At 49.0% G+C, this 26,605-nt stretch overlaps 1 protein-coding gene across 6 annotated transcripts in view; it reads right to left on the reverse strand.

Annotated features, from left to right (window-relative positions):
* The window catches only part of ERG (ETS transcription factor ERG), a 268,746-nt gene that overhangs the window by 190,533 nt on the left and 51,608 nt on the right, over window positions 1-26,605 (reverse strand). For all 6 annotated transcript variants that reach the window (XM_086675970.1, XM_086675971.1, XM_086675974.1 and 3 more), the window contains one exon: window positions 5,021-5,121. The gene's annotated coding sequence lies outside the window, so the exon portion shown is untranslated. The remainder of the gene's footprint in view (window positions 1-5,020; window positions 5,122-26,605) is intronic.

Raw genomic sequence — 26,605 nt, forward strand, 5'->3', positions numbered from 1 at the left:
GACCACAGAAAAGTCACAGAAGTTACAGCTGCCATTCAGTGTGTGACCAACCGAGAGATAAACTTAAGGAACAACTGTTTGTGTCTCCTGTCTTTTATGGGGAAGCTGTGGGTACTTTCAGAGAGGAAATGGCAGGGAAGGGGGTGTATATATTCCTGATGCATCACCACCGCACCCCTCAAGGGATGGGAACGGGAAAATAATCCATATAGATATCAAGAGGTGCCCAGTGAAGGTCAAGGACAACACCCAGAGGAAGGAGAGAGTTGACACACGAGAGGAGCCAAGGAGGTGCCACCAAGGAGCCTTGAGGCATGTGGGCTGGCCGGAAGGCGGGAAGGTGGGGAACAAAAAGTCCCCCCTGCTCCCCATACATGAGGGAACCAAGGCATATGACCTTAACCTCCAACCACCACCAGGATCACCATCATCGGAGGGATTTATTAAACATTCACAGAGCAAATGGCGCCCCACCTTGCAAACCAGATCAGCTCAAAAGCAAAACACCTCGAGACCAAGAGGATAAAAGTTCTACCACTTAGCAAGCTACCTCCTCCCACAGAGGTCCTTGACTGGTTCTGCATCCATTCAGGTGCTTATTCTTTTCTGCTCTTTGGGAGGAATTTTGTGGATTTTTTTAAAGAGTGCTTCTAAATTTCTTTCTGTGATGCTAAGGATTAATTTTTCCAAACTTTAGTTGTTGATGAATGACGTTTGGTTATGTATCATTGTGGGAAGGCTTTCATTTTCCATTTTACCTGGCTTTGAACCCTTGCAGAGCTTGGATCCATGCTGTCTAAAAACCCCTCCTTTAATATTTGTTCCCTGCGATAAATTCATTTGGTAACGTGTCTGTTTATGACTTTGTGTTTCATGATCCAGCATTATTTCATCATTGGGTATATTAAAAAATAAAATGTACTGATACCCAACAGAATTCTACTTGTCACTGTTCTTCATCCTTTTTTCAAAAATACCGATGTCGGGGCGCCTGGGAGGCTCAGTCATTTGAGCCTCTGACTTCGGCTCAGATCATGATCTCACGGTTCGTGAGTTCGAGCCCCGCATCGGGTTCCCTGCCGTCAGCACAGGGCTGACTTTCGATCCTCTGTCCTCCCCCCCTGCCCTCCCCCGCTCGCACACGCTCTCTCTCAAAATAAATAAACATTTAAAAAAATTAGTAAGATCTTTAAAAATAAAAATACCAATGTCTTACAAAACAGAAGCAAATATTTGATTTGGGTTACTTTACTATAAGTGTATAAAGCGTGGATGGACACACAGTACCACAAGTAAAATACGCATTTCATAATGCGGGAGGCAAAGGTGCAAAATGGTCCAGAGAAGACAGGGATATTTGCAGGGTTGGGCAAGAGCACACATGGAGGTGACCTACCTGTCCTTCCCAACCCCATTCTGTCCATATGCAAGGGGCCCTCCCACAGTCATGTGGACACCCCAGCCCACACTGCCATGCCCCACTGAACAGCTGCCCTGATGGCCATGCTTCAAGCCTAGGGAAACACACAGAATCTACCAAACGAGACAGACTGCAGGAAAGAAGCCTGGGCAGGCCCTAGAGATGCTCGGGCCAGTCTGGGCAGGAGCTGTGGGTTCCCAGGCACCGCAGGTGTGGTGCAGAATGGGGGACGGGTGCAGCTGGGGAGACAAGAGGGTACTCGAATGCATGGAGGAGGGAGGGTGCTCTTCTCAGAAACCTGAAAAAGGCCACTTCACCCTGTAGGGCCTATAGCTACTCGTCTGTAAAATGGAGATAATATGACTGTGGTATAATAGAAGAGATATTTCCGGGCGCCTGGGTGGCTCAGCCGGTTAAGCGTCTGACTCTTGATTTTGGCTCAGGTCACGATCTCACGGTGTGTGAGTTTGAACCCCAAGTCAGGCTCTGCACTGACCGTGTGGAGCCTGCTTGGGATTCTCTCTCTCCCTCTCTCTCTGCCCCTCCCCTGCTCTCTCTCTCTTTCTCTCAAAATAAACAAACTTGAAAAAAAAATAGAAAAGATATTTGGTCTTTTCCCCCGTTCCTGGCACAGAGCTCTTAAAACTATTGGCTTTTCCTGAGTGAGAAGAACGATAGAAGCATCTCTCCTAATGATGCGACCTTTGAGGGACCCCTAGAGAGCGTCACGGAGGTCCCAGGAAGACCACGCCTTGATGAGAAGCCTGGGGCTTTTGGTCCCACCACCATCTTCTGGGGAAGGGAGAAGGGCTGGGGATTGAGTTAATAATCGATATGCCTTGGGACGCCTGGGTGGCTTAGCTGGTTAAGCATCCGACTTCAGCTCAGGTCATGATCTCATGGTTTGTCAGTTTGAGCCCCGTGTCGGGCTCTGTGCTGATAGCTCGGAGCCTGGAGCCTGCTTCAGATCCTGAGTCTCCCTCTCTCTCTGCCCCTCCCCCACTCACGCTCTGTCTCTCTCTCTCTCTCTCTCAAAAACAAACATGAAAAGAATTTTAAATAATTCATATGCCTTTGTGATGAAAACTTAAAAAAATATATATATATATACCCAAATGACAGGAGTCAGAGCCAAGAGGGTGATACATTCCAACTCCAGGGGGACAGAAGCACCCGTTCTCAGGCCCCTTCTAGATCTCACCACGTTCACCTGTATCCTTTATAATAGACTGTAAGAGTGAGTGCAGCATTCTCCTGAGTTCTGTGTCCTTGTAGCAAATTACTGAATCATGGAAGGGGATGTGGGAACCCCGGGTCTGTAGGCAAGTTGGACAGAAATGTGGGCAATCTGAGGAGGGACCCGGTACCTTGAATTGGCATCTGAAGTAGATGGAGGAGGTCAGTCTTGCGGGACGGAGCCCATCATGTGTGGGGCGTGACACTAACCCCAGGGAGTGTCAGAACCGAATTAAATTGCAGGATACCCGGCTGGGGTCGGAGAGTGGGAAAATTCGTTGATGGCGTTGAAAAAGACCCTACATACCTGATGTCAGGAGCGGGGAGAAGAGACTCCTCAGTTTTCTACCTCCAAACTGATGGTCAGCGGTTCACACAGCTGTGAATACTGGGTTTGGCCAGGGTCTGTTCCCAACTGGTTAGTACCTGAGTGGGGACCACTCTTGGGCTCTCCCTCCACGGCCAACTCCACCAGGCTTTTGTGAAATTACATTAAATCACGCCCAAGAAACCTCTTGTGGTGCTAGGTACACAATAAGCACTTAGGAAGTGGTAACTGCTATGATTGAGAGAGCAAAGATTTGATACTGTGCAAAATGCTGCAACTTTGAGAGAAATAATTCTCAATAAACAAATTCATAAGGGACCTTTGTCAATTGACTGGAAACATCCTTGACTTAAAACCTGAATGTTGGGGGCGCCTGGGTGGCTCAGCTTGTTAAACATCTGACTCTTGATTTTGGCTCAGGTCCTGATTTCACAGTTCATGGGTTCGAGCCCTGCATCAGGCTCCTTGCTGACAGTTCAGAGTCTGGAGCCTGCTTCAGATTCTGTCTGTCCCTCCCCTGCTCGCTCTCGCTCTTTCTCAAAAATAAATAAACATTTAAAAAAATAGAAAAAAAAAAAGGGCACCTGGGTGGCTCAGTCGGTTAAGAGGCCGACTTTCGCTCAGGTCATGATCTCACAAATCATGAGTTCTAGCTCTGCATCGGGCTCTGTGCCGACAGCCCAGAGCCTGGAGCCTGTTTCAGATTCTATGTCTCCCTCTCTCTTTCTCTGCCTCTCCCCTGCTTGCACTTTGTCTCTCTCTCTCTCTCTCTCTCTCAATCAAATAAACATTAGTAAAAAATTTAAAAAAAAAAGAAGTTATTGAGTTAAAGTGAGGTCACAGGGTAGGCCCTAAGCCAATCCAACTGGTGTCCTTACTCATCTAGAGGGCAGAAGATATGAACACCCAGGGAGAAGATGGCCATCACACGCCAAGGAGAGAGGCCTGGGGCAGACTCTCCCCGCGGCCTCGGAAGGAATGAACTCTGCCCACACCTTGACCTCGGCATCCAGCCTCCAGAGCTGGCGATCTGTTTGTGCCGTCTGAGCCCCCCAGTCTGCAGTGATTTCTCCCAGCTGCTGGGGAAAACGAATACACCTTTACTGAGGGACTTGTTCAATATTTCAACTGATGAAGATTAGGAGGCCTGATTTAGGGAAGGGTAAGCGGGGAGGGTGTGCCTCAGGAATCATATCCGATTTATTTTCCACTCTTTTTTACCAGACTACCACCTCGGCTCAAGGAGCATCCCAGGCACTGTGTATTACCGTCCCATCTACTAACCACTCCTGGCTTCATTTTGGCAAAAAAGAGATTTTTTAAGTTCCGTGGCCCAAATGAGTGTTAATGTAGGCCCCACCATAACCTCTTCCAACCCCTGGAATGCTTTTCTGAGGGAAGCCTGATGGTTCTCCGCAGCCAAAGGACACATTTTGTAGATAAAGTGCTCAAATCCCCCACCTTTCCCTGTGTCTGCCTCTTGAGATGAGGCTTCCATTGAATACAAGTCAAATAACTATAAAATAGCCACAGAGCAAATTTGGTGATAGGACAGGAAAATGTATATATCATAAAGCATAAGTATCTGTAGTCACTGCCCTTGGCCTCCGGCTCTTCTGGAAAGAGCAGACAAGAACAGAAGGAAGTGGAGAAAAGGGCGATGACAAGGTCAATACTTGCGAAGCAGGGACATAACCAACCATCCCCTGTGTCAGGGGCGGGGGCCAGCAGACCATGCCGGGCCAGGGGCATCTTACTTGGGGGAAGAATCAGTGGAACCAACACAATCCCTCAACGTACATCAAACAATCCAAAGAAGGGTCTTCGGTTTTTGGTTTTAATTTGTCTTCATCATGATAAATGTGCTCTTCAATCGTCATCCTCCATTTCACCCACCTCCTCACCAAGGGAAGGTCTCAGGAGGTTTTGGAGCACAAAGATCAAATATTCAAGATACCAAATATTTATAGATTCTTATTTAAAAAAAAAAAAATTCTTGCCTAGGAGAGGTAGGGTTATCCGGGATTTTGTTTTACCTTTAATTGCCCTTGGCCCCACCATCTTTTTTCTCTGTGAGTCATTTGTCTTGCTTTTGGCCAACACTGCTTTTCTTGGGTCTTCAAAGATCGTGGAACACCTGAAAAAGAATTTAAATATATTAAACCTTGGGGTTTTCCCCCCAAATATTAATACCAAGGATCAAACGTGTGCTTAGTGGCCAAACCTATTTCTTAAATATTATTTTAAAATATCCTAAAAAGAGGGGCACCTGGGTGGCTCGGTCGGTTGAGCACCCAACTCTTGATTTTGGCTCAGGTCACAATCCCAGGGTCATGGGACCGACCCCAAGTGATGCTCTGCGCTGTGCGTGGAGTCTGCTTAAGATTTTCTCTCTCTCTCCCCCTCTTCCCTTCTCCCCTGCTCATACTCTCTCTCCCCGTCTAAAAAAAAAAAAAAAAAAAAAAAAAAAAAAAAATCCTAAAAGAAGAATGAATTTAAAATCCTCCCCTTAAAAAAAGGCAGGGGGGAGAGGGGTGACAACATCTCTCCAGGAAAGCTCAGCGTTAAGAAACAAAAATTAGGAGTGAAGTAAAAGCCAAGCCTGAACTGGCATAGTAAAGCACACATACACTTTTGCAAAGAAAACATTTTGAACATGTTTTCCTTCCTTTGCAGACCCCAGCTTTAGTAATAATGGTTTCTCCATCCTTAAGCCCTTTTGTCTGCTCAAACAAAGAGTAACAAAGTTTATTAAACATCCTGGGAACTGTAATTAAGCCATCCTTTTAGTTCCAGGAAAGAAACAATCCTTTTAATTTGTAGATGCTTAGGAGGATCCATGTTTTTTAGAAACATTAGACACACTACCAAACTGAAATAAGGGAGAGAAGGGGGGGGGGGGGGCGGGGAGTCTTCCTTAGAATACGCCTGTTGCCACAGCTCTAAAATCCAATCTCTTTTTTTGGCGATACAGGAATTTCAGGGCTCATGCAACTTTCCAAGTAAAATATCCAATCCCAAAATGTTACATTTAACGGAATCCTCACAACATGACAAATTGCAAATGGCAACTGTTTCAGTTGAAAATATTTTCAAACTAGAAAATGTCTTAAGTGTTGCATCAAAATCAATATTTGCAAGGGGCGATAGTATTTATAAATGTTTCCACGGTCCCGCTGGCTCTCCCACTCTGCTCGGGGCGCCAGCCAAGTCCACCTAAAGTCTCTGGGCCTGGGCTCTGGGACAGTTCGTCCGGCTGCCCCAGTCCCCACAACGTGTCTGCTGTGATATGGGAAAATGTAAATTCTCGGGAAAATATTAGAATCCAAAACCACATGCGTAACGTGACTCCAATATTGTAAAAAGACCAACACGAGCTGGATGAAAGACAAAAGGGAAGGCGGAAAGGGAAGGGGGCGGCTCTAAGGAAGGGTACGGAGTCGCTCACAGAAGCGGCTTTGAGGTTCCAACACGAGGGAGTCTTATTTTCTCGGTGATCTTCTTTGGGGTATGTTCCTAATTTTCAGAACAAAGAATATTCGTTTCGATAACCAGGAAAAAAAAGAAAAAAGAAACAACTAAGCAATAATCCTTTTATGTTAGTCAACGGATTTCTGAACTGTTTTCTTGACAGTGATGTGCGACTGGTACCCATCCGGCCTTGGTGGCCTGGTGCCGGCCTCCCTTGATCAGGGACACGGTGCTCAGCGGGAAAGGGGAAGGGAACGGTGAACTAGATCATGCTCTGTGTGGCCGCGCGGACCCTGAGTTACCAAAGGTGTTCCCAAGTTTCTTTTTCTCCAAATCCAAAAGGCAATATTGATTAGCGCTTGGCTAAATGCTTTCCACGGACAAGTGGTCAGAGTAGTATTTAGTTTCCAATTGCCGAAGAGGGAGTAAGAGTTTTTTAAAAGCATGGGCTGAGATTTACTATCCTATGTCATCTCAGAGCATCCTTTAGTGCCAAAACCTCTACATGACGAAGGAATAACTTGATTTATGACTGAATATTGCTGGACCTGATTTAAAGACAAGAGTAAAGCCCAGAGAAGATTCTATTAAATATGTGCAATGGGTATTTTTAAATTAGCATTATGGCGTTATTAATATTTCATTTATCCAGAGGGCACTTATCTGACAACATAAATTATCCATAACACAGCTGAGAAGACACAAAGGATCCAAAAAAACGTCACGAAGTCCGGGGAGAGAAGCTTTGCCAGAGAAAGGCACGCTACCAGCCGCGTGAGGCTAACAGCTGGCCCGGTCAAAGCTAGAAAGTCAGAAAATTTTGCAAACCAGACTCCAGAACTCAAAAAATGCAGCCATCTGAGAGCTCTGGTTTAAGAGCACACTGCTTAACCCTGCCCAACAGTCCCTGGTCCCGCCGAAAGCAGAGACCAGAGGACCACGTGGCCGTATGAGGACACCGCCCGCCCCCCCCCCCCCCACCCCCCAGCCCCGCCACGGCCAAGGACTACAGTCCCCACCACCCTCGGATTCCGTGGGGCTCCGAAGTCTCCACAGTCACAGGAAGAAGGATGTGGCCGTTAGAGAGTGCCCACTGGACACGGGTGGAGCCAAACCGTCTGAGCATCTGAAGGGCAAGTTCATTTGCCAGAGCAGCCCCGGGCTGGGAGTCCCAGGCTCGTGCTGACACACGGCAGCTGCCAGAGCTGCTCTGCACCCCAGTTTGCCCGTCCGCAAGCTGTGGGCGAGAGACGGGGTGCGGGTGCGAGAGAGGTAGTGTGGGTAACAGACAGGTGGCGTGGATGAGAGACGGGGGGCACTGTGAGAGGCGGCACAGGTCAGGGAGAGGTGGCACAGGTGACAATGATGTGGCACGGGTCAGGGAGAGGCGGTGCGGGTCACGGAGAGGTGAGGCGGGTCACGGAGGGGCGAGGGTCTGGGAGAGGCGAGGCGGGTCACGGAGGGGCGAGGGTCGGGGAGAGGTGAGGCGGGTCAGGGAGGGGCGAGGGTCGGGGAGAGGTGAGGCGGGTCAGGGAGGGGCGGCGAGGGTAGGGGAAAGGCGAGGCGGGTCACGGAGAGGCTGCGCGGGTCGGGGAGGGGCGGCGCGGGTCAGGGAGAGGTGAGGCGGGTCACGGAGGGGCGTGGGTCAGGGAGAGGTTGCGCGGGTCGGGGAGGGGCGGCGAGGGTCAGGGAGAGGCGAGGCGGGTCAGGGAGAGGTGAGGCGGGTCAGGGAGGGGCGGCGAGGGTCGGGGAGAGGCGAGGCGGGTCACGGAGAGGCTGCGCGGGTCGGGGAGGGGCGGCGAGGGTCAGGGAGAGGCGAGGCGGGTCAGGGAGAGGTGAGGCGGGTCAGGGAGGGGCGGCGAGGGTCGGGGAGAGGCGAGGCGGGTCACGGAGGGGCGCGGGTCAGGGAGGGGTGAGGCGGGTCACGGAGAGGTTGCGCGGGTCGGGGAGGGGCGGCGCGGGTCAAGGAGAGGTGAGGCGGGTCAGGGAGGGGCGGCGAGGGTCGGGGAGAGGCGAGGCGGGTCACGGAGGGGCGCGGGTCAGGGAGGGGTGAGGCGGGTCACGGAGAGGTTGCGCGGGTCGGGGATGGGCGGCGTGGGTCAGGGAGAGGTGAGGCGGGTCACGGAGGGGCGCGGGTCAGGGAGAGGCGAGGCGGGTCAGGGAGGGGCGGCGAGGGGCGGGGGTCAGGGAGAGGTGCCGCGGGTGACAGGGAGGTGGCGCAGGTCAGGGAGGGGAGGCGCAGGTGACAGGTGGTGCAAGTCGCCTCGTGGCAGCGCCAGGCGGACAGACGAAGACACCGCTATGTTCAGCGCCGCGGGGCCTCCCGGTTCCCCGAGCACCCTGCACGCGGAGCCGCTCCCCGCACCCAGACCCTCCTGGCCACCTCGTGTCCGCCGCGGCGCAGGCTCCACGGCGAGGCCGGCCCCCGGGAAGGTGCCAACCTCCACGTCCAGACAGCGCTCCGTGCCCTCCGCGACAGGGAACAGCCCGGACACGGGGCGAACGGCAGCCTTTCGAGAGAAGGCTCCATCGCCACGAGGGACGAACGGAAGGATGCCCGGGACGGAGGGGCTGCGATCACCTCCACGGTCACAGCGAACTCGGTTCGCTCGCTCACAGCCCCCGGAAGGCCGCAGAGGCGGCCGCGCGCGTGTGCGGCCCCGCCCCCTTCGCAGAAGGCGCCCACATCCCGCCAGGCCCCGGGAAGGCTAGTGACCCTCCCCCACTTCAAGGGCAAAGCCGACCCCGGGCCACCCCTCTTCTTGTCACTGGCAGGTTAAGGATGGGCCACTCGACACCCGGGAAATGAGCTGGAGCACTTTGGGGAAGAGTCTCCAGGCGGGGGGGGGGGGGGGGGGGGGGGGACGGGGGGGGACTGTCCTCTCTGTGTGACACTTGGGGCTGTGGCAGCCATCTCAGGTCCATGAGGGCAGGTACCTGAGGACCAAACCGATAGGCTGTGGCTGTCTGGGAGTAACTGCAGGAAACCTCTGGGCTTCTGCTCCGGGTGGGGAAAAACAGAATGGACCAACCCGGAAGGCAGAAAACACCCTATTCGCTCAGGTACCTGCGAACAATAGAGTCGCTTTCGCCGTCTGTATCCAACTCAAACAGATGTGCTGAATATGCTCCACAGTTGAAACTTTACAATAAAGTGATCTGGGGCGCCTGGGTGGCTCAGTCAGGTGGGCGTCTGACTTCAGCTCGGGTCACGATGTCACTGTTGGTGGGATCCAGCCCTACTTCGGGCTCTGTGCTGTCAGCGCAGAGCCTGCTTCGGATCCTCTGTCTCCCTCTCTCTCTCTGCCCCTCCCCCACTTGCAGGCTCTCTCTCTCTCAAAAATAAACATTTGGGGCGCCTGGGTGGCTTAGTCGGTTAAGTGTCTGACTTTGGCTCAGGTCATGATCTCGCAGCTCATGAGTTCAAGCCCCACGTCCAGCTCTGGGCTGACAGCTCAGAGCCTGGAGCCTGCTTTGGATTCTGTGTTTCTGTCTCTCTCTGCTCTCTCTCTCTGTCTCAAAAATAAACATTAAAAATTTTTAAAAAATAAATAAACACTTAAAAATAAAATAAAACGATCTGCTGGAAATTAGCCCATAAATCTCTCTACATAAACACTAGACCTAGGACTTAGAAAACAAGTAACGATCATTAAGGGAAGTGGCCCATTGCAATCTGCACATGTATTAAGCATCCAGCACTGGTGGTGAGGACATGCCCTCAATAAACACAGGGTTTGATGGGGGGATAATACTTTTAGTTAAATGACCGATTGGATGCAGAATGGGGGTGGGGGGAGAGAGTCGTGAGAGGTACAAGAGAGGAGACCACTGCATGCAGCGCCATGGAATGGTGATGCCTCTTTGGGGGAGTTAGTATGTGACAGGCACTTAGTATTTGATAGGTGGGAATGGGGCAGAGAGCGGGCCAGGTGGAGGAGATGTGAGCAAAGGCACGAAGGTGAGTCAGTGCACTTGGGAGAGGCGTGGTAGAAGGAGAATGTCTTTCTCTACGTCCCACATCTCTACATCTGTACATCTCTACATCCACTCAGAGCGTGAGCTCAGAAATGCTGGGCGACCTGCCTCTATCATCCACGAGAAGCTCCACTGGTATTTGCCTCCTTCCATGATCTAAACGCAGCCTGCCCTTCAGACCCATCCATTCATTCGTTCATTCAATTCTTCATCCATTAACCATCCATCCGTCCAACATGCAACCGACTGAGTCCCCTACACGTGCCAGGTACTGAGCTAAGCAGCAACTAAGGCTGGGCTTTGCCCGTTGAGTTCAGGGTCCGGCGGGAGAGATAGAGTTGTACGAAAGCAATAATAAATACCAACTCCCCACTGCCTTGTTTGACCCCCCCCCCCCAGCTGCAGAATACGAGTGGGGGCAGCACCTGAACTATTTGAGACCCTGAAGGAGACAGCAAAACTGCCAAGAACACAGGGAACAGCAGGAAGAGAATTAGAAGAACTAGAAAAGATCCACACCACGGAATCCAAGAAAGGACGCCCAGTAAGACAGAAACAGTTCACAGTGCGGGACCTGCAGAGGGATGGATAAGCACGAGAAGTTCATTCGCCGACCACACGTACTGCGAACGGACAGTGGATATGGCAAGTCGGGACCTCTTGGGGGCCTCTATCAGCACTGCAACAGAATGGCTGAGCAAGCCAGTTTCTGCATGGATGGTCTGGGCAGTGGATGGTGGAGAGGATATGTGAGCCACTGCAGGCGACGCATAAGAGGAGTGGAGCAGCCAAGAGAGAGGAAGGGAGAGAAGCTCAAGGAAAAAGCACCGGTTCACCCGCCCACTCAACACTTGTCACGTGCCTCCTTGTTTCAGAAACAGCTAGCAGCGAGGGATGCAGCAGGGCACACGAAGTCTTGCCCTCATGAGGTTTACAACCCGCTTTGTTCACTGTTCTTTGTCGGTGATGAGGAAAGAAGGTATGTTTACAAGTTGGATAGAGGGAGCCGGTGGAGGAGCAGACACAGAGATTCCAGAGACAGAGAGAGAGAGAGAGAGAGAGGAACGAGGGATGGCCCGCTCTGGAAGAGCCAGAGGAGAGGCCAGACGCAACAGCACGTTGGTGGGGTCCGCCCTGGCAGGTGGTGAGCCGCAAACGAAGTGATGCGCCGTTCAATGCTTGACAACCAGCTCTCCGAGGGAAAACTCGTATGAGGCATTTGGCAATTTCTGTGGAGTAACCATTCCCATCACGGCCAACCGCAAGGAGCCAACAGCTGTCCCCAAACGCAGAGTTGGAGAGAGAGGCACAGGATCACCGCAGCCGGCCCGCAGGAGCTGAACCCCGCACACCTGTGCTCTAGAAGCCACGAGACAAGGAGCCGGAAGTAACTGGCAAGGAAGGGAGGGCGATGGCACAGGAAATCTGGGAAGACCCGCCCAGAGACCCGCCTGAGTCCCTGTGATGAGTCACTGCTGGGAAGGACAAACCCTAGGGAGACGGGAGTTCAAAAACGAGAAAATATGAGCGGTCCGGGTCTCCCTAGAAGCTCTCCTGCTTCCTGCAGCTGGTTAGTAGCTCAAAACGTATGCTTCCTTCGGTCTGACGTCGTTAGTGTGTGCGCCTGTGTATGTCTCCACTGGTGAATCACTGGCCTGTGTCTTCCACTCGCACTTAGAACTCAGTGAGGCAGTTCTTGGAATCCTATAGGATCTCCTGAAGGGACTCCTGTTGCCCTGCGTCATAAAGAAATGTTGCCAAACTAAACCAGCAGCTCTGCCGGGGGGACAAAAGGGCAAGGGTCTCCCATGAATCACGTCTGAGCCGCACGCCGGCCGTGACCGTACGCTTCTTCATCAGCTCGGTCGGGTCTGGCTTGCCTACTGCTCGGTTCCGTTTCATTTTGGGCTCTGGGCTCAATCTTTTCCCCCGGAAGACACTAAATCAAACTTCATCCACGGTGCCTCCTCCCCATTCTTCCTTCGTGGGGACAACGAAATGGATATAAACCTCAACGCGCCCAGACACACGGACCCTTACAAAGCCACGTCGCTCTTGAAGGAAGGTCCCTTCATCCCTTTTTAGCCTTGCCATTCCCACGCGAAAGCATCAAGCTGATCTCGGAGGGGAAGGCGTGGCTGACAGTTGCCACCAAAACAAAACACACAGCAGCAAAACAGCTCTACGGCCCCTCCGTCTGGGAACCGTGATCTGCCTCAAGGTCCCGGTAAAAATGAGACATTGGAAGGAAAACACGCTGCATTTGAAAGGCGGGTGACATCAAGAAAGAGAAAATACTATAAATACCACTTCTCTCCCCGTCTACACTGAGCCTTCTGTTAAGGGAAACACATTTACCAGAGGGTTGTTTTTTGTTTTTTTTTTTTCCTAAGTTCAACTGGAAAAACATAAATATTTAGTCATTTCATACAGCAGACAAGGGACAAGCAGGCCCCGGGTTAAAGGAACATTATGTATTTCTAAGAAAGTTCATCTAACAAAATATGTCCTTGGGGAACAGAATCCCAAAGTCTGTTTTAGAAACGAGCCTGACCTTCATCAAGGAATTTTGTCTTGATGTAATCACCAGGTCAAATCTTAAGGACGGCGATCGCATGGATGCCATCTTTGCAAACGATGAGGTCTGTTTCATATTTTTGAATTAACAACACTGGGCAGGAAAAACAATCAAAATACTGTTAATAACATACAATTGTTTTGGAGGTTGGGTGTGAAAACCACTAATTGCCAGTTAACTGAATCGATATTGTATTAACATCTCAATATTATGGACAAAAGAGGCAAAGTTCCTGAATGGCAAGATAACCCATAATAGAACAGAAAAGACAACAATGAACGTTAACAGGGGCAGGGCCGCAAAGGATAACACAGATCATTTTTCGGTGAAACTCTGCCTGTCAGCATCACCCTGATGTGTTTATTTTGAATCGAGTAGGAAGAGGCAGATAGAAAGAGGGTAGAAACTTTCCTAAGAAAAGTCAACTAGCATAAAGGCAGAAAGAAAAAAGAAGAAAAAAAAATACTGAGACTAATAATGTAGATACTTCTCAACATCATCTGCCATTACTGCTCTGTTAAACAAAACAGGGGGCGCCTAGGTTGACTCAGCCAGTTAAGCATCCAACTTTTTGGCTCAGGTCATGATCTCACAGGTTGTGGGTTCGAGCCCCGCGTCGGGCTCTGTGCTGACAGCTCAGAGCCTGGAGCCTGCTTCGGATTCTGTGTCCCCCTCTCTCTCTGCCCCACCCCTGCTCATTCTCTGTCTCTCTCCGTCTCTCAAAAATAAATAAATGTTTTTAAAAAATTAAAACAAAAAAAAATGGCCAAATACTTACAGAATACCAACAGGGAAAGGTTACCTTGTACCCTTAAAGGGTGAAGAATTTCAAAGAGCCTTGAACTCACTATGAAAGTAACTCTGTGCCCACCAGCTTTGCTCAAACACTTTGGCACTCTGGTGATTGGTATATCACCAGCAGGAGCTCTGAAACCAGTTTTTCCATCTCCACTGACTTCTGATGGGTTTAAGAGCATCACATAAAGATCACCTTATTTGTACTGGACACAGTTTGGAAGCAAAAAAGTTTTAACCCTCCCACGTATTTTAAATAGAAGTCATGAGCCTCGCCATGAATGCCCTTCACTGACGTGAGGTTTCTAAAATGCCCTTCTCGATTTCCAGCTAGGCATTCCATCCGTATAGAATTTTCCATGAGCTCTATCATTAACGAGTCGTTCGGTGGGAATTAACTCATCGGTCCATGCAAAGAGCTTGTCCTGGGGTTTTGCAGGAGGAAAAGGGTCCACAGTGCGTCTCTTACCTCCGGACAGCTGACGTGCTTTGCAAGACAGTAAGCTGGTGGACCGAGGTTTTATGTCACGGAATAAGGGACAACGTATGGGCTCCAGGAAGAAGCATGGGGATAGGTCAGGGGAGACGAAAATGCAGCTGCAGCTTGGTGTGGCAGGATCTAAATGCGATCCTAACAACAGAAATCCTACAGACCTCAGAGCGGAGAGGAATCCAGGGCGGAGGACTAGGCAACCCTTATAGCCCTCGTCTGTAAGGGCATCCGGTGGTGCAGTCACATTTCCTGCGAGGATAAAATGAGGCACTATGGGAAAAGCCCTCTGTCAACAGCTTAACAGTGTCTTTACCATCTCTGCCCAGGACAACAGCCTCCAACAGGGGGTGTGGAGAGAGGTGGGTGGTCTCTCCGGCAGATGTTCTAGAAAAGTGGTGAAGCAGGAGGGCCCGACGTGGGATGGGGGGGGGCCCATGAGCTGGATGATCAGGCCCGCGTAGATCACAGAGGGCTGGACACAGACCCCCGGGAGGGCCCAGAGGTACAGGCTAAGAAGCCTGACCCTTATTCTGAAAATCCCAGCTGGAGATCCGGGAGCATCTGGGGCACCGAGCTTCCAAAGAGGCTTCCGGGAGGATTCACCAGGCATTGACTGCAGGGAGGGGGAGGCCAGGACCAAGCAGCTGCCGAGGCCCAGCCAGGGAGGGAGGCCAGGGCAGCCAAGGAATGCAGGAGCTAGGAATGCAGAACCTGGTGGCCAGCTGGGCACAGGAGGGGAGGTGGGGGAGGGGGAGGAGGATGGACACGACGGGGAGCTCTGTTTCAGCCCCAAGAATGGGAAGTTTCATCCCCCGTGACTCTGGGGACCGGGACTGGGACTGGGACTCCGGCCTCTGCGGGGCCACCTCAGAGCAGAAACGTGGTAGAGACTGCTGCCGAGACGGGCCACACTACACAGGTGACAGTGACAGCTTCCAGGGGGTGGGTAAGACCCTCTCTGGTCTCCCTCACACCTGCCTGTTTAACCAGCGCCCCGTTTTTAGGACACTCTCTTCTCACCTGAAATTTCTCTGAGTTTCCGACGTGCAGCAATTCACAGGGTGCAATTAACAGACTTCACTCAACAGTTGCTTTTTCTCTGGCTGGGAAGGGAGCTAGCTACCAGAACTTTCCTGTGCCGGCCTGACCTTCTGGAATCTGAGCAGGGTTTGCAATCCCAAGACCAGATGTTCAAGGCCGGCCCTCTCTAAAGAAAGGGGGTGGAAGGGAGGGAGGTTCTCTCTTCTCATCTCAGAGTAGATAGAATAGCTCAGTCTGGGTGTGAAAAACAAAGGCATCGTGAGCCCCTGAACACAGCAAGGCTACCCCTATTTCTCTGCAGGACAGTAATGGCCTCGTTCGTCAGTCCAAACCGCAGGGCCTGTGGGTGCATTACTCGTCGGGCCCACTGATTGAGAGAGCCTGGAAGGTGATTATTGCTATCCTCAATTCTCCTGGTAAGGCAACTTGGGCTTACGAACACCACAGAGCTGGTAAGCGGACAAGCAGAGCCTCAAACTCGGGATTCAGCCTCTGTTTTCCCTCGAATGATGCGGTCTCCTGAGTCGAGGAAAAGTCACACCCTGGTTCAACAGCAGAGAAGACAAACCAGAGTCCGGCCTCCTGGCACCTTTCTGGGGCCCTCTCTCAATCTCAATCTCCACAATCCTCTCTCACAGTTAAAACCCAGGAAAAGTGGAAAGGCTTCCCTAAAGAAAGAGCTAAGCAGCATCACAGTTGGATTGATCGCTCGATAGAACTAATTCTTCGGTCCCAAAGCCCAAATCCGCACGAGTGGGTACATGCGGGCTAATCTTTGCTTTAACGCCTCCTACTTTCTCCCAAGAACCCCCTAGTTTACTAGGCATCTCAGAAACGCCAAGTTTCAGGAATCGATTTTTCTGGATTAACCCCCCCAAAATGTCAGCCGGCCAAAAATGGCCTTCCAGAAAGCTCCAGAATGTGATCTCAAGTACCCTCCCAGCTGGTGTTCCCCACGCTGGTGTTTCAGACGTGGTGTAGACAAACCCCAGGCAGACCCAGAAATCACACCATCCATCCTCCATCCCATAATGTCAGCCTGCAACTACCAAACACAAAAGGCGAGAGCTCCTAAAACAGAAGGACTCGAGATCCTTCCAGAGGCGATCTGAGCGGAAACCAATTATGGGATCTGGGAGGGCAGCTTAGCTGCTCTAATGGCATCATCTTCTTGCTCCTTCCTGCGACCTCCAGTCTGCTACTTGCTCTGGAGGACCTCACTCTGAAGTAGAGAGTGAGACCCTCGGAGCACTCCAATTCACCCCTCTAAATCCACGTGGGGTGCCCTGCCCAGAAAACAAACTGCAGCCACCCTCGGTGCTGAGAAGGACGCGTGTACCCAGCACAACCCATCGCTCTCTTCCATCTACTCCTGCCTCACGTTTATAGTGTCATGAGTGAGAGGACGAGCTGTGTGACCCTGGGAAAGTTGCTTAACCTCTCTGTGCCTCCGTTTGTACATCTATAAAACAGATACAAAGCAGTCTACCTTGGAAGTCTGTTTTTAAGTGCTAAATTAGCTATTTAAACGGCTGAGGGGAACCTGGGTGGCTGAGTCAGTTGAGCAGGCTGAGGGTCCGACTTCGACTCAGGTCGTGATCTCGCATTCGTGAGTTCAAGCCCCACACCAGGCCCACGACTGTCGGTGCAGAACCCGCTTCGGATCCTCTGTACCCCTCTCTCTCTCACTCTCTCAGAATATAGCAAATACGGTAAACGTTAACTATTTAATCAGCTGCTTAATGGCTTATGGAGAAGAACTTACAATAAGTTTTGGGGGACACCTGGTCCACTGGAGTCATATTTCTTGCTATTAGAAGGTCATTTAAAGGTGAGTGTGAGTGGGGCGCCTGGGTGGCGCAGTCGGTTAAGCGTCCGACTTCAGCCAGGTCACGATCTCGCGGTCCGCGAGTTCGAGCCCCGCGTCAGGCTCTGGGCTGATGGCTCGGAGCCTGGAGCCTGTTTCCGATTCTGTGTCTCCCTCTCTCTCTGCCCCTCCCCCATTCATGCTCTGTCTCTCTCTGTCCCAAAAATAAATAAACGTTGAAAAAAAAAATTTTTTAAAATAAAGGTGAGTGTGAGTTACAGTGAGGGTGAATTACACACCCACGGAGTAAAGGCAGGGCAGGAAATGACAGCCCACTGCCGTGTCCTGACTTTCCCAATTAACTGGTTTTGTGGGATGGACAAAGCTGGAGATATATGACGAGCTGGAGAAAAGCATGCAAAGTTCAACAGGCCGTGCTCTTGGGATCAACACCCATAGATGCAGACAGAGGAAGCAGGACTGTGATCCGGCCCCAGCAAAGGCCTCAGATGACCCAATGGGGCCCTCTGGAGCTGGGCTGACCCTTCAGAGCTGGGAGTCAAGGTCAAGGGGCCAGGCCTTTAACCACCACCGTGGGTGTAAATCCATGGGAGGCTATGGCATCCAGACACTAGTCTAGGTGTTGCGGATGTGGTTCTCGTCTACAATTAACTGACTTCGAAGTAAAGCAGGCTGTCTCCTGGATATTGGTGGGCCTCAGCTAATCACTGGAAGGCCTTAAGAGAAGAGATCGAGGTTTCTCAGGAAAGAAGGACTCTTTTCCCTGAGCAGTAACATAAAAGTCTGGGTGTCCAGTTTGCGAGCCTGCCCGACAAATGTCAGAATCAAGACTGGAATAGTATCTCTTGCTCGAGTACTCAGCCTCTTGGCCCATCCTATAGATTCCAGACCTGCCAGCCCCATAGTCACGTGGGCCAATTCTTCAAGATAAATTTCATTAAAATAGAGATTCGGAGATATAGTTACAGATAGCTATCTGCCTACACACATCTGTATCTGTCCCGTTACACCTGCTTCCGCACAGAGCTGTTACCCCGATGTTGATTAGTCATGGGCTGCCCCCGGAAAGAGGCATGGCCCTGGACAGGGTGACATCACCAGCTGGTAGCAAAGAGGCCTGACAGCAGGGGCATCTTCCCAGCGACTCGCAGCCTTGGAGAGAACAGATCTTCCATTGTCAGGGGGGACCTGTGGGGTCTATGCCAACGGGGTGAACCGTGTAGGTATAGAAGAAATGCCTAGAACTGCAAGGTAAAACCCAGAATGATAAAATCACACAATTTGGAGTTGGAGAGAATCTAGACATCATTAATAAGTGTGAAATAATGGATAAAAATGGACAGCACTGGACGCCCACAGTGTTGGGGTCAATCTCAGCAGACCAGGGTCATCAGGGGCCCCCGATGAAGTTACAGCGACCTCTGACATCAGGGGAACCCACAACCTTCAGGCACCGCAAGGATGGGAGCCTGATGCTCTCCTATGCATGGGGGGGGCCTCCCTAAAATCGGGACTCATGGCAGGGTGGGGGCTAATTTGTAAGGTTTGCCAATGTCCGTGTGGTGTAAGTGCTCCCCCCACCGATCCATCTACCAACAGGAGGTGTTGGGAAGAAAAGGGCATGTGGCTCTCACGGCTCCATGTGCGACACTCGAAGGGGACACTAAGGGGCCCGTGGAAGGGATCAGAGAGTGGCCCTTCTTCAGAGAGAGCATTGTCAGAGGCCGTGCAGCAGGGGGCAGGGGACGGGGACCTGGATGGGCAAATGCATGAGCACAGACACACGCTGAGCTCCAGCCAGGGAGGGAGGTTTTGGAAGAACCATTCAAGGTTCTAAGCTGCCAGGGCACAGGTGACCGGCCCCAGGGTAGGAGGAAGCTCTCGGAGAGGTGGCCTGGAGCCCCCAGAGAGCAGGTAAGTAGAAAGGGATCTGGTGGGAGTGCGCTGAGCTGCCTTCCACGGCGACGCCAGATGGCCTGAGTGTCCTCTCGTGCAACACGGAAGGTTGCTGGGCTTCGGAGGGCAAGTGATCCTTGAGAGCAAGAGGCTGGACGTGTACCAGGGGCGAGGAAGCCGGGGACAGGGTGGCACGAGGAGATCAACATGGGGGGCATCACGCTGTCACAGACAGCCATCGTGGGACATCCCTACAGGAGCCCCGAGGTCCCCACCGACACCACCCGCAAGAGCCACTGCTTGGATCACAAGTGCAGTAAGTCTTTCAACAGCTCTGTGCTGTCCCCTCTCTTCCTGCCCCAGCCCTGGGGGGCCAGAGGCAAAGGACAGTGGGGAAGGAGGGGTAGGAGAGGGAGCGGAGGAAGAAGTGGAACATTCCCAGGAGCCAGGGAGCCAGTCATGGGGACCTTCCGGTTCTGAGACAAGCTCAGAATGCAGAGGACCTTTACGTGGAGTGGACAATGGTAGTTTCGGCAGATGTGTCTGAACTTCTCAATACTTGCAAACTGGGCTGTTAATTAGTATATCCGGAAGCGTGATGGGCAAAGTCTGGCACCTGACAAGACTTGGGTCCGGGGTGGAAAAGCGTCTCAGACCTGAGCAGCGAGCGTGGGACACAAAACGGCGTGCTGCGTTGCACCCGACTGGGGTCAGCTCATTCAACCAACAGAGACGCTGGTTTCTCGCATGCGTGGTAGAGGGCTGGCCGTGCGAGGAAAACCCGTAATGAAGCCGGGTGGAAACAGACAGGCGTCGGGAGCCGTCAGGCCAAGAGTTAGCAACAACGCCCCTGGTCTCTAGCAAGAGATGGGGAAGCAAGAAAAGGCCACATCAGTGAGCAGTGGGCCCAACGTCAAGGACAGAGCCGGGTCATCCATCCACAAGAGTGAGAAGTGCCAGAAGGATAGGCACCAGGAGACAGAACGGTCTAGAGCAGCCAGTGACCCAGGCTGGCACCAAACCCACCCCGCCCTGCCTCTGGCACAGAGATACAGGGACTGCAAAGGTGATTAGTAAGAACTCCTGGCAGGGAGAGTGGCTGGCCATCAAGTCCTGACGACCTCAGAGTCAGAAGTACTTTCCTACAGGCCAGTGGCTGGAAGAAATGTCCAGCGACATAGAAATTTGAAATTCACAGCTGGGTTCTCATTTTCTCTCAGGGTAGGGCGGTTGAGACGGAAGATGTCCCCTGAAGGACAGAACTCAGAACGGCTCCGGTGTGGTGTCACAGGGTCCCCACCCACGCCACAAGAAGCAGCCCCCTCAAAATGCAACGAAGGGACACAGGGGAGACCTCATCCTATGTGGCTTCCCTTCTCCTGCCGGGCCTGCAAGATGGCATCGGTCACCCCCCACCTCCTCCTGAGATGAGTGAAGGGCAGGTAGTGGGAGCCCCTTGTATCTGCCCAAGAAATGCAATAAACCGAAATCTGAAATGGGGTAAAATCATAGAACCGGGTGAAAGTAGGATTAGGGGCGCCTGGGTGGCTCAGTCGGTTAAGCGTCTGACTTCGGCTCAGGTCATGATCTCACGGTTCATGGGTTCGAGCCCCACGTTGGGCTCTGTGCTCACAGCTTCGAGCCTGGAGCCTGCTTCGGATTCTGTGTCTCCCTCTCTCTCTGCCCCTCCCCTGATCTCTCTCTCTCTCTCTCTCTCTCTCTCATTCCCAAAATAAACATTACAAAAAAAAAGGGTAGAATTAAACAATTAAGGGATATTTATGGCTGAAATATACCAATATTTATGGCTTGTTCTGTTTTATTTATTTATTTATTTATTTATTTATTTATTTATTTAGGACAACCACTAATATAGAATGTCCTCTAGAGCTGAGTCAACAAGACTATCAATTTGAGACTTCTGGCAATTTCTAAACTCTGATACAGCTCACTGCAAAGGAATGGCAGGCCTGGGATTCCAATCTACCCATGTGTCTAACCCCACTTGGGAATCCTTGGCTTCAAGATTTTCCATAATTGTCACAATTTGTGCTTTGTTTTGTTTTGTTTTTCCCTCCCTGGTTATTGTGATTGAGTTTACAGAGGAGCAAGTGCCCACCAGATCATCACCTCACCCACTGGACATAGGGTTCACCAGCTTTTATTGTTGGGACTGACAGATGTGATATGATTCAGAAAACCACCAGATTCCAGGATTGGTCAGGAGGACCCTCACCCCCCCACTCCCACCAATTCAGATGTCAGAGCCTAAAACACCACCGCCGTACCAGGCAAGAACCCAACCCAATGTTCAAGGAGCACCAGTAATGGGAATCCTAACTGGAGGCTCAACTGTGGAAGTATCATGGTCTATAAATGGCTACAGCTTTGGAAAACCTAAAGAAAATCAATGGAGAGCTCTTAAGGGACAAGGACAATGGTCTAAGCTAACTTGTGAAGCAACCCAGTGTCATGACTTTAACAGATATATACATATATACACACACACACACACACACACACACATATATATACACACACACATATATAGAGAGAGAGAATGGTATGACAGATAGATGATGATGATAGATGATAGATAGATAAGATAGATGATATATAGATAAATGACAGATGATTGATAGATGATAGATTGACAGATGATGGATAAATGGATAGATAGGTAGATAGATAGATAGATAGATAGATAGATAATAGATGAGAGACTGATTGATAGATGATAAATGGATAGATAACCAGATAGATGGATAGATGATGGATGGATGGATGGATAGATAGATAGATAGATAGATAGATGACAGATGAATAGACAATAGATAGATAGATAGACAGGGGATTTATAGATGATAGATAGATGATAGGTAGATAGATAGATAGATAGATAGATAGATAGATAGATAGATAATAGACTGATAGATAATAGATGGATAGATAGATAAATAGATGACCGATGGATGGTAGATAGATCGATAGATGATAGATATACAGGTGATTGATTGACAGATAATAGATGATAGATAGATAGACAGATAGATAGATAGATAGATAGATAGATGATAGATTGACAGATGACAGATTGACAGATGATAGATAGATAGATAGATAGGTGAGAGATGAGAGACAGATAGATTGATAGATGATAGATGGATAGATAGATGGATAGATGACAGATGGATGGATAGATAGATGATAGATGAATAGATAATAGATGATTGATAGATGATAGATAGATAGATAGATAATTGATTGATAGATGATAGATGAATAAACAGATGACCAATGGATGGTAGATAGATGGATAGATGATAGATATACAAGTGATTGACTGATAGATGATAGATGATAGATAGATAGATAGATAGATAGACAGATAGATAGATGATAGATTGACAGACGATAGATAGATAGATTGACAGATAGATAGATGAGAGATGAGAGACTGATTGATAGATGATAGATGGATAGATAGATAAATAGATGGATAGATGACAGATGAATGGATAGATAGATGTAGATGAATAGATAATAGACAGGTGATTGATAGATGATAGATAGATAGATAGATAGATAGATAAGTAGATAGACAGATAGATAATTTGGGTTTTAATTACTAAAGGCTGACCAGAGAAGTCAGGACAGATACAGGGTGGGGACTGGAATCACAACTAACCATTATTCCCATAAAAGAGGAATTTCCCTCGTCATTACTGGATTACTTAACTCCTGCATTCTCATTCCCTGGCCACGCTGCATGAGCACTTCACCGTGAACATGATCTTCACGTTGCCGTGTGCAAGCACCCTGTCACCACTTAAAGAAGGGAGGATTACAGTTCGCTTCTAGAGTCGTAACCGAAGCAAGTTTAAAATAAATTCAAAGACATAAAGGAATCAAAATGCACACAAAGTCAAAGCTTAACAAGCACTTTGTAAAAAGGAAGTTGTTTTGTGCAGCACGTTTGGAACTTGTGAAGGCTCTGAAGGACCCCTGAGCCACTTGAGTGGTCTTCCTGAATGCTTTTCATCCTGTTCTCCGCACTTGGCATAAACCTCGTACTTCTTGACTCAATGTAGGTTTTTAACTTTTGACACTTCCCTTGCAAATGTGAAGGAACTTTTTAAAAAGAAACCAAAACAGCTGTGCAAACATAAGATACTGGAAAATCAAATGTTTTCTGCTAAATATTGATTTAAATGAGGGGAAAGGTGGTGCGGACTGGCAAAGCGGAAGCTGATGTATTTATAGTAATTAAGTCCACCCTTAATGTTACCAGCGCTTCCTTCCACATCCAGTAAACAGCCGCAGAGGGTGAAACACGGTGAAAGTCACTCTGCGTCACACATTCACGTGCGGGCTTTGTGATTTTTAATTCTCTTTCTCTCAAGCCCTTTCGAAGAATACCTCTGAACACCTAACAGAGTTTGACACTTAACGTTCAACTCCTTTAAGCAGCTGGAAGCTTCCTGAATGAAACACAGGAGGCTTTTTACTTCTGGAACTCTAAGATCTGGTGAAAAGTCCTCAAAAGCACAGGACTCCAGTTGGTGTGCATTTCCTGCTGAGAATTGAAAGATACACCACATCAAAAAGCTGCTGAGGTGCGGTCTGCCTCTACTGAGAACAGGTTCACCTAGCCGTGGCCGTGGCGGTGGCTGGGATGAGGGTACAACCTTGCCATCGGGGCAGGTGACGTATTTCAGGCAGAAGCCAAAGCAGGGCACAATCCTGTGTGTGCAGGCAAGGTGAACGCTCAATGACATCACATGGAACCAGCTCCAAAATGGTACCTTTTACCCCACATTACTGTTCTCCTACAGAATTTTTCTTTGTGAGGGTCTCTGTGCCATAGGAGGAGATCTGAAACCGGTCCAGATCAAATCCTTCGACAAAAATGCATATGGAGAAAGACACAAAAGCCGGGGTGCCGGGGTGGCTCAGTGGGTTAAGCATCTGACTCTTGATTTAGCTCAGGTCATGATCTCATGGTTTGTGAATGTGAGCCCCGCGTCAGGCTCTGTGCTGACAATGTGGAGCCTGCTTGGGCTTCTCTCTCTCCCTCTCTCTCTGCCCCTCCCTTGCTCATGCTTGCTTTCTCTCTCTCTCTCTCTCTCTCTCTCTCCCACAAAATAAATAAATAAAGTTTAAAAGAGAAAGAAGTTCTGAGTAAATATATATTACTATAACAAGCAGGAGATCAAAAGACAAAAATTAAAAATTCTCTTTGGAAGCATACACATTTCTCTCTACAGCCACTGGAATGTGTCTTTCCAAAAATATTCAAATACACGTTAGCTCTTTTAGCATTTTTATAGTTTATGCATCATGAGTATTATTCACTGCATCCTACCTAAGTGCTAATCCAACCTTAATGTCCATGCAGGGTCCTGAAGAACAGTCTAGAACACATTCAAGAGACCCTCCTCTGATAAGGTAAGCTTGAACAGGAGCAAAGTTAAAACTCGTGTGCAATTTCTATTAGCCTCATGTGACGACAAGAGTCACAATCCCTTTGCTCTCTTATGCGGAGTCTGAAATGTGACTGAAGAGTATACTTATCACAGAAGATCTTACCTCTTCTCCCCCAATTCCCATTCAAGATTCTGTTTTAATTCCCCTTAAAACGATCTTCCCTACAGTTAACAATACTCTACGGTACACTGAAAAAATTTTAAGAGACTAGATCTCATGTTAAGTGTTCTTACAATAATAATAATAATAATAATAATAATAATAATAATAAATGTCCAGTGGTTATTAGATTAAATCATTTTCTCCATCTGTCTTCCCTTCCAGCTTCCTTTTGCACATAGTTGGAAGTTTAATCTTTACTAAATCCTCAGCTTTTCCCACCTAATGAATGACAAGATTTTTATTGTCTTCCTCCTCACTTCTGTCCACTTTTTAAACAGTCAAAAAACTGTCTATACTATCCTGACGCTTTCAACACCAGTAACAGAAAATTAGATAAAGAAAATCATCTCTCACTGGTACAGTATGCATTGTCATCTAACAAGTTTTTAAAAAATGATTTCTCCTACTGAATGTCCCTTAAATATTCTGCCTGAAAAGCAACCCTAGGCCACCACATGGCAGCCTGCCCTGAGACAGGCCCTATACCCGTTACACACACGCTGAAATGCTACCGAAAAGAACCACCGACCCCCATCACCCAGAAAAAGAATTTACGTGCTGGTCAAAAGAAAAAGAAATCCTCAAGATCTAGAATCAAAGACAGAATCAAAGACAGCAAGAGTGGGTAAGTGCTAGCTGAAGTCCCAGGAACCCATGGGAGCCTGGGTCACAAATACAGATCTTAAGGACTTTGGGTGGGGTTCTTATGCCCAAGCAGGAACCAAGGACACATCTACGGGCCAGAGGAAACATTAGAGCCAAAACTGGAACCCACCTTAGGAAGGAAGTTTGCTGTGTGCCTAAGGCCACATGCAGAAACAAAAAGTCACTGTGAGAACGCATTTCCGTTAATGGTACAGCACACAACAACATAGATGATGCATAGATGACAGATAGATGATAGACAGATAGATAGATAGATAGATAGATAGATAGATAGATAGATAGATAAACTGACCTATAACCATCAAAATCCCTAGGGCTCTGACAGAAACAAACAGAAAACCTACTTTGTAGCGACCCTTTCACATTTTAGATTACAGTGTATTTACCCAGAAGAGTTAAGCCCCACTGAAGATGAGATCACAAGCAAAGACTACAAAGAACACAAAGAAGAAACTAAATTGAGTAGATTTTAGCAGATGTGATCATTGCAAAAAGAAGGGTTAGCTTCTTCTTTGGATATAAGATCAAATCAGGGCGCCTGGCTGGCTCAGTCAGTGGAACAGGTGACTCTTGATCTTGGGAGTGTGGGTTTGAGCCCCATGTTGGGTATAGAGATTACTTAAAAATAAATTCTTTAAAAACAGCAAACCAAAAGAATTCATAAAATAAGCTTAAAGTGACTTTTTCAAAAAGTAATTAAACCCATAATGAAAAACAGCACAGTATAAACCAGTAACAGGCAGAGAAATAATAACCGAAGACAATACAGTTGAAATAACGGAGTCATAATGGAAATAACTGAAGACACTTACAGAAATAAAAAAACTTAGTACACAATTGTAAAAATTAATTATTCACAAATGATGAGAACCATCAGTGAGCTACCTAGAAAGAAAGAAGTAAGGAGAGGGAGAGACATATGTTAAGGGCATGGAGGCTAGAAAGTGAAGTCCAAACCTATTAGGGTTTCCATTATGAGTGAGTAGTGAAAATGGGTGACAAAAAAATATTCAAAAGAGATACTTAGGAAGAAATCATAACCAGATTAGAAGAAAGAATTGTGACTGCAGAATAAAAATACAAAAATAAAAGAAGTCCTAAGCAAAATAAATATAACGAAAGCCCCATCTGGCCCTATCGTGATGAAACCTGAAAGACCAGGCATTAAAAGTGTCCACAAGACTCGGGCACCTGGGTGGTTCAGTATGTTAAGTGTCTAACTTTGG

The sequence above is a fragment of the Puma concolor genome, chromosome C2, assembly GCF_028749965.1.
Source record: "Puma concolor isolate L17-30 chromosome C2, mPumCon1.1.hap2, whole genome shotgun sequence".
Classification (NCBI taxonomy): Eukaryota; Metazoa; Chordata; class Mammalia; order Carnivora; family Felidae; genus Puma; species Puma concolor.